This window comes from Lolium perenne, chromosome 2 (assembly GCF_019359855.2).
Source record: "Lolium perenne isolate Kyuss_39 chromosome 2, Kyuss_2.0, whole genome shotgun sequence".
Lineage (NCBI taxonomy): Eukaryota > Viridiplantae > Streptophyta > Magnoliopsida > Poales > Poaceae > Lolium > Lolium perenne.
In genome coordinates this window covers 237,927,606-237,936,948 of record NC_067245.2, presented here as the reverse complement: position 1 = coordinate 237,936,948, position 9,343 = coordinate 237,927,606, and positions in this window count along the sequence as shown.

Genomic DNA, 9,343 nt, shown 5'->3' with positions numbered 1-9,343 from the left:
TTTCAGTCATTACCTTTTAGAAAAGATTTTGCAAGTGCCAAACGATTCAACAAATCGAATGACTCCAAAAATCCATTTGCATGGAGTTCCTTCATGCGATCCTTTCTAACATGACCTAAATTGCGGTTCCACAAATAAGTGGAATTCAAATCATTTGCCTTATGGCATTTTTAGCGTCGATGTTATGTATGTGTGTTTCACCATTTAAGATTTATAATAACTTATCCATCATACATGGAGTAATGTCATAATTTGAACAACTCATTGTTTTCATTTGACCAGAGCAAAATAACAATTTATTAAGCTCTTTATTATAAATTCTAAGGGCTAGATAGAATGCCAACGACGAACATAATAACACTTTATTTTTGTTCCAGGCGAACATTCTTATCATATTCCTTGTCAGTCACTTAGGCCATTGTATTCTTGAATTGCGTTGTTTTGTATGACACTTCATACCAACCAATATGGTATTAATACCCAAGAATTTCATTGTGTGACTTAACTAGGAATACAACCATAACATGTATATCATTTATATACACGAGCTAGACTTTCTAGTCTTTTCTTTTGCCAAAATATCTTTTGCAGTTTCTCTTTTAGCTTTCCTCATTATTCAGAAAAACATTTCAACATCAATAACTTCTAGGTTTGTTGGTCAAATACCAATAACCTTGAGGTTCTTACTTTGAAGTTGATCATCATATGACAAGTGTTCTAGATTTCACATATTAGTAACTATGATGAAAAATTTCACTCATAATTTTATCCATCAATTCATGACAACTTTTTGAGACCATGTCTGTACATGCTAGGCTCATAAAGTTTAACCTTAGTATTCGCATGTGCAAATCAGGCTTGCACCCATTGTAAGCACACGTAGAATCTATAACACCCGATCATCACGTGATGCTTCGAAACGACGAGTCTTAGCAACGGTGCATACTAAGGATGATAACTTCATGGATATGCGAATATCATTAGTGCCCCAATAGCTGGAGGATTGTGACGTCTTGCGTCTTCAACCTTCATACATTCCCATAAAACTTATGAGTTTATGTAGTCTCACCAAATTATATTCTATCATCTTGCAATAAGGTCTTAGATATCACATATATCTCATACCTTGATTATTTCTGAAAACTAAATTTTCAGCTCCTTATTTTTCAAACATATTTGAACTTTCAAGTTTCATGGAGACAAGATAACTTTTAGGTACTAATTGAAACCATAGCTCTTTGAATCAACAATGTGAGGTTTACTAAAAGTTTGCAATAGGACTTAATCAATTCTTGATTCTTTAACAATACGGTACCAATCCGTAAAGTTTCTTGTCAGATTTTAACAAAGATTTCTATCTCAATAACAAGACTAGCGCATAGTAGTAAACGGATGCCAATACTACAAAATTAATTCAAAATACTACTCAGACTATGTTTATGATAATTAGTTCATGTTTTAATCTAATTACTAATGAACTCCCACTTAATACAACATCCCTCATAGTTGTTAAGTGGTACACGATCCAAATCCACTACACCAAAACCGATCATCACGTGAGATGATGTAGCTTCAATGGTGAACATCAACATGTTGATCATATCATCCATATGACTCGTGTTCAACCTTTCGGTTTCCGTTGTCCCGAGGCCATGTCTGTACATGCTAGGCTCGTCAAGCAAACCCAAGTATTCCGCGTGTGCAACATGGCTTACACCCGTTGTATGTCGAGTTTATCACACCCGATCATCACGAGATGCTTCAAAACGTCGAACAATGCAACGGTGCATACGAGGGAAGAACACTTTATTATCTTGATATTAATGTGAGGGATCATCTTATAATGCTACCGTCGCGATCTAAGCAAAATAAGATGCATAAAAGGATTAACATCACATGCAGTTCATATGTGATATGATATGGCCCTTTTGTCTTTGCGCCTTCGATCTTCATCTCTAAAGCACGGACATGATCTCCATCATCAACGGGCATGATCTCCATCATCGTCGGCGTAGCGTCAAGGTTCATGGCGCCGTCTTCATGGTTGTTCACCTCATGTAGCAACTATTACAACTTCTTTGAAATACTACTCAACATGAAAATTAAAGACAACCATAAGGCTCCTGCCGGTTGCCACAATACAATAATGATCATCTCATACATATTCATCATCATATCATGGCCATATCACATCACCAAACCCTGCAAAAACAAGTTAGACGTCTCTAATTTGGTTTGCATATTTTACGTGGTTTAGGGTTTTCGAGAGAGATCTAATCTACCTACGAACATAAACCACAACGTTGATACTAATGTTTTCAATAGAAGAGTAAATTGAATCTTCACTATAGTAGGAGAGACAGACACCCGCAAAGCCTCTTATGCAATACAAGTTGCATGTCGAACGAGGAACAAGTCTCATGAACGCGGTCATGTAAAGTTAGTCCGAGCCGCTTCATCCCACTATGCCACAAAGATGCAAAGTACTCAAACTAAAGATAACAAGAGCATCAACGCCCACAAACCATTGTGTTCTATTCGTGCAACCATCTATGCATAGACACGGCTCTGATACCACTGTAGGATAACGTTGCATAGAAAACAAAAAATTTCCTACCGCGAACACGCAATCCAAGCCAAGATGCAATCTAGAAGACGGTAGCAACGAGGGGGTATCGAGTCTCACCCTTGAAGAGATTCCAAAGCCTACAAGATGAGGCTCTTGTTGCTGCGGTAGACGATCACTTGCCGCTTGCAAAAGCGCGTAGAAGATCTTGATCACGATCGGTTCCGGCGCCACGAACGGGCAGCACCTCCGTACTCGGTCACACGTTCGGTTGTTGATGAAGACGACGTCCACCTCCCCGTTCCAGCGGGCAGCGGAAGTAGTAGCTCCTCTTGAATCCGACAGCACGACGGCGTGGTGTCGGTGGCGGTGTAGAAGTCCGGCGGAGCTTCGCTAAGCTACGCGGGAAATATGAAGTGGAGGAGCAAAGCTAGGGTTTGGGAGGGGGTGGCCGGCCACTCAAGGGGGGCGGCCAAGCTATGGTCTTGGGGTGGCCGGCCCCCTCCCTTGGCCCCTCATTATATAGGTGGATCCCAAGTGTTGGTGTCCAAGTCTTCGAATAAGACCCGAAACCAAAACCTTCCATAGGAGGGGGCAAACCTAGCCCAACTAGGACTCCCACCCAAAGGTGGGATTCCCACCTCCCATGTGGGGGGTGGCCGGCCCCTATGGTGGAGTCCACTTGGGACTCCACCCCCACTAGGGCTGGCCGGCCATGGAGGTGGAGTCCCTTGTGGACTCCACCTTCCTTGGTGGTTTCTTCCGGACTTTTCTAGAACCTTCTAGAACCTTCCATAGAACCTTCCGCGACATTTTATTTCACATAAAATGACATCCTATATATGAATCTTATTCTCCGGACCATTCCGGAACTCCTCGTGATGTCCGGGATCTCATCCGGGACTCCGAACAAATATTCCAACTCCATTCCATATTCAAGAACTACCATTTCAACATCCAACTTTAAGTGTGTCACCCTACGGTTCGAGAACTATGCGGACATGGTTGAGTACTTACTCCGACCAATAACCAATAGCGGGATCTGGAGATCCATAATGGCTCCCACATATTCAACGATGACTTTAGTGATCGAATGAACCATTCACATACATTACCAATTCCCTTTGTCTCACGATATTTTACTTGTCCGAGGTTTGATCTTCGGTATCACTCTATACCTTGTTCAACCTCGTCTCCTGACAAGTACTCTTTACTCGTACCGTGGTATGTGGTCTCTTATGAACTCTTTCATATGCTTGCAAGACATTAGACGACATTCCACCGAGAGGGCCCAGAGTATATCTATCCGTCATCGGGATGGACAAATCCCACTGTTGATCCATATGCCTCAACTCATACTTTCCGGATACTTAATCCCACCTTTATAGCCACCCATTTACGCAGTGGTGTTTGGTGTAATCAAAGTACCTTTCCGGTATAAGTGATTTACATGATCTCATGGTCATAAGGACTAGGTAACTATGTATCGAAAGCTTATAGCAAATAACTTAATGACGAGATCTTATGCTACGCTTAATTGGGTGTGTCCATTATATCATTCACACAATGACATAACCTTGTTATTAATAACATCCAATGTTCATGATTATGAAACTAATCATCCATTAATCAACAAGCTAGTTTAAGAGGCATACTAGGGACTTCTTGTTTGTCTACATATCACACATGTACTAATGTTTCGGTTAATACAATTCTAGCATGATATATAAACATTTATCATAAACATAAAGATATAAATAATAACCACTTTATTATTGCCTCTAGGGCATATCTCCTTCACCGGCCACCTCAGGTGGAGCCCACCTGGGACTCCTCCCTTAGGGTTTGGCCGGCCAAGCTTGTGGAGTCCCTCCGGGACTCCACCTTCCATAGTGCCTTTCTTCCGGACTTTTCTAGAACCTTCTAGAACCTGCCATAAATGCACCGGATCATTTCCAAACTTGGAATATGACTTCCTATATATGAATCTTATTCTCCGGACCATTCCGGACCTCCTCGTGATGTCCTGGATCCTATTCGAGACTCCGAACAAAACTTCGAACTCCATTCCATATTCCATATCTACTTTAAACGACATCAAACCTTAAGTGTGTCACCCTACGGTTCGCGAACTATGCGGACATGGTTAAGACCTCTCTCCGACCAATAACCAATAGCGGGATCTGGAGATCCATAATGGCTCCCACATATTCAACGATGACTTAGTGATCGAATGAACCATTCACATACGATACCGATTCCCTTTGTCACGCGATATTTTACTTGTCCGAGGTTTGATCATCGGTATCTCTATACCTCGTTCAACCTCGTCTCCTGACAAGTACTCTTTACTCGTATTGTGGTATGTGGTCTCTTATGAACCATTCATATGCTTGCAAGCTAATTAGACGACATTCCACCGAGAGGGCCCAAAGTATATCTATCCGTCATCGGGATGGACAAATCTCACTGTTGATCCATATGCCTCAACTCATACTTTCCGAATACCTAATCCCACCTTTATAACCACCCATTTACGCAGTGGCGTTTGATGTAATCAAAGTACCCTTCCGGCATAAGTGATTTATATGATCTCATGGTCGAAAGGACTAGGTAACTATGTATCGAAAGCTTATTGCAAATAGAACTTAATGACGTGATCATATGCTACGCTAAATTGGGTGTGTCCATTACATCATTCATATAATGACATAACCTTGTTTATTAATAACATCCAATGTTCATGATCATGAAACTATGATCATCTATTAATCAACTAGCTAGTTATACAAGAGGCTTACTAGGGACTCCTTGTTGTTTACATAACACACATGTATCAATGTTTCGGTTAGTACAATTATAGCATGATATGTAAACATTATCATAAACACAAAGATATATAATAACCATTTATTATTGCCTCTTGGGCATATCTCCAACAGGTACTACGCCCTCAAGCAGGACGAGGGCGGGATGCCGCCGTGGGAGCGCTTCCGCGACCTATGCCTCCTCCGGTTCGGACCCCCGGTACGCGGGAGTCGCCTAGCCGAGCTGGGGCGCCTGCATTTCACCTTGTCGGTGCAGGACTTTGCCGATCGCTTCCAGTCGTTGGCGTGCCATGCCCCCGGCGTCTCGGCTCGTTAGCGCGCCGACCTCTTCGTGGGCGGCCTTCCCGACCACATCTGGGTCGACGTGGAGATGCGCGAGCCGCAGGACCTGCAGACCGCCATGTACTACGCCCGGGCGTACGAGCAACGCGCCCTCGCCATCCAGTAGTCCTTCCAGGGCAGGGGATCTCGCCCTCCGTCACGCCCTTCCCAGCCGGCCCCGGCGCGCCCGGCGCTGCCGGCTACCGCTACGACCCCTGCAGCGCCTACACGGCCTTTCCGTCGCCTGACGACGGCCGAGCAGCTCGAGCGGCGCCGCAAGGGCCTATGCTTCAACTGCGACGAGCAGTACACACTGATACGTCTCAAACGTATTTATAATTTCTTATGTTCCATGCTACTTTTATGATGATACTCACATGTTTTATACACATTATATGTCATTATTATGCATTTTGCGGCACTAACCTATTAACGAGATGCCGAAGAGCCAGTTGCTGTTTTCTGCTGTTTTTGGTTTCAGAAATCCTAGTAAGGAAACATTCTCGGAATTGGACGAAATCAACACCCAGGGTCCTATTTTTCCACGAAGCTTCCAGAAGACCGAGGGAGAGACGAAGTGGGGCCACGGGGCGCCGCCACACTAGGGCGGCGCGGCCCAGGCCCTGGCCGCGCGGCCCTGTGGTGTGGGGCCCCCGTGAGGCCCCCTGACCTACCCTTCCGCCTACTTAAGCCTTCGTCGATAATAGCCCCAGTACCGAGAGCCACGATACGGAAAACCTTCCAGAGACGCCGCCGCCGCCAATCCCATCTCGGGGGATTCAGGAGATCGCCTTCGGCACCCTGCCGGAGAGGGGAATCATCTCCCGGAGGACTCTACACCGCCATGGACGCCTCCGGATTGATATGTGAGTAGTTCACCCCTGGACTATGGGTCCATAGCAGTAGCTAGATGGTTGTCTTCTCCTCATTGTGCTATCATTGTTAGATCTTGTGAGCTGCCTAACATGATCAAGATCATCTATCTGTAATGCTACATGTGCGTTTGTTGGGATCCGATGAATAATGAATACTATGCTATGTTGATTATCAATCTATCTATGTGTTGTTTATGATCTTGCATGCTCTCCGTTGATTACATTACGCACTAGGGATAAAACATCAATTCTATATCTAAGGATGTATTTGTTGATTACATTACGCACCATACTTAATGCAATTGTCTGTTGTTTGCAACTTAATACTGGAGGGGGTTCGGATGATAACCTGAAGGTGGACTTTTTAGGCATAGATGCATGCTGGATAGCGGTCTATGTACTTTGTCGTAATGCCCAATTAAATCTCACACTACTCATCATAACATGTATGTGCATTGTTATGCTCTCTTTATTTGTCAATTGCCCAACTGTAATTTGTTCACCCAATATGCTATTTCTTATGGGAGAGACACCTCTAGTGAACTGTGGACCCCGGTCCATTCTTTTACATCGAATACAATCTACTGCAATACTCGTTTTACTGTTTTCTGCAAACAATCATCTTCCACACTATACATCTAATCCTTTGTTACAGCAAGCCGGTGAGATTGACAACCTCACTGTCAAGTTGGGGCAAAGTAATTGGGTTGTGTTGTGCAGGTTCCACGTTGGCGCCGGAATCCCTGGTGTTGCGCCGCACTACACTCCGCCGCCATCAACTTTCAACATGCTTCTTGACTCCTACTGGTTCGATAAACCTTGGTTTCTTACTGAGGGAAAACTTGCCGCTGTACGCATCACACCTTCCTCTTGGGGTTCCCAACGGACGTGTGCTTTACCGTCACAAGGAAGCTACTTTCTGGCAACGTTGCAATCCAACTCCCACGTCAGCAGCATATTTTCTGGCGCCGTTGCCGGGGAGATCAAGACACGCTGCAAGGGGAGTCTCCACTTCCAATCTCTTTATTTTGTTTTTGTCTTGCTTTACTTTTATTTACTACTTTGTTTGCTGCACTAAAACAAAACACAAAAAAATTAGTTGCTAGTTTTACTTTATTTACGATCTTGTTTGCATTCTCTATTAAAAAAACACAAAAAATTTTTAGTTACTTGCATTTACTTTATCTAGTTTACCTTATTTACTACTACTAAAATGAGTAATCCTGAAGTTGAAGTTCGTTCGTTTAAGCAACAAGGGGGAGAATGTTTAAAAGATGCTTGGTATAGAATTAGCGATGCTCATAATAGGTGCACTAAGAAACACTCCACTATTATTCTACTCAGGAATTTTTATGTTGGCATCTCTAGTTGGAATAGGTATGTTCTCGATTGTCTCGCGGGAGGTAATTTCCTAGGCACTCCTGCTTTAGAAGCTAGTTGCATTATTGAGAGTCTATTTGGAAAACCACCTGTTAATGAAGTTAAAACTGAAATCTCTCTTTGAAAGTATAGAGATGGTAAACCTAGAGGGGGGGGGGGTGAATAGGTTTCTACAAATTTTAATTCTTTCTTTGCAATATTAGGCTTTGCGGAATATAAAGATGAGCCTAATGCAACTAGGTGAAGCAACCTATATGAAGATACAACTATCTCGAGCACGAAGGCTCTCTCAGGCAGTTTAAATCACAAGTAAGGAGTTCGGTTAGAGATAACCGATAGCACGCGGAGACGAGGATGTATTCCCGTGTTCCCTTGCTTTGCAATAAGGTACGTCACGTTTGGAGGGGTGGAGGTCCCACGAAGGATTCCCCACGCCACGAAGGCTCACCCTATTCTCCGGAGCCTATCCCACGAAGGAATAGCTCACTCACTTGTGGTAGACTTTGAGGTAGCCTCCAAACCTTCACAATCTTGCCCGGAGCAAATCCACAGCCCGGATGCTTCCGGACTCCTCTTGCCCACCTAGGGTTTCCAAGGAACCCTAGGAAGCAAGCTTCTCGATGAATACAAGGGGGAATGAGATTTGGCTTGGTAGAACAGTAGATCGGGTCCTCCTCTAGTGATTCCCCGGAGGGATTTGAGTTTGGGTGGAGGAGGAGGGAGATCGGAGGCTTTTGGTGTTTCTAACAATGGAGTAAGAGAGAGAGAGCTCAAGAACAGCTTGTAGTATATTGCCTAACCCTTCCAAGGTAGAAGAAGGGGTATTTATAGTGTTCTTCAAAATCTGGCCATTGCCACTTGCCACCTCAGCATTTCTCCTCGACGAACCCGGTCGACCGGGCCACAGACCGGACAGCCCGGTGCAGAGGCCGGTTAGACCGGATCAGTGACCGGAGCTTCTTTGCGTTGTCCTGGCGCTTCTCCGGTTGGTGGCCGGTTGTCGCTCGGTTGCCGCCCGGTCGACCGGACGGAGCGCCGGACCTGCCGGTCGAGAGCCCGGTTGACCGGGCGCAAACCGGATCTGCTGGCTCCTCCTTTTGGAGCCCGGTTGCCGCCCGGTTGACCGGCCACCACGCCGGACTGGCCGGTTGCTGGCCCTGTTGGACCGGGCAGGTGACCGGATTTCTCCTGTAACCCCTTTTTGATTGTTGTTGAAATGGGGGGTCTCCTTTAGCCTTCTTGTTCCTTTGATACATCATTTACGCCTCATTGCCTAATACCTGAGATTATCCTTATAAACATATTAGGCCAAATACTTTAGCACGGTGTCATCGTTACCAAAATAATGGATAAGGGTGAAATACCCTTACAAT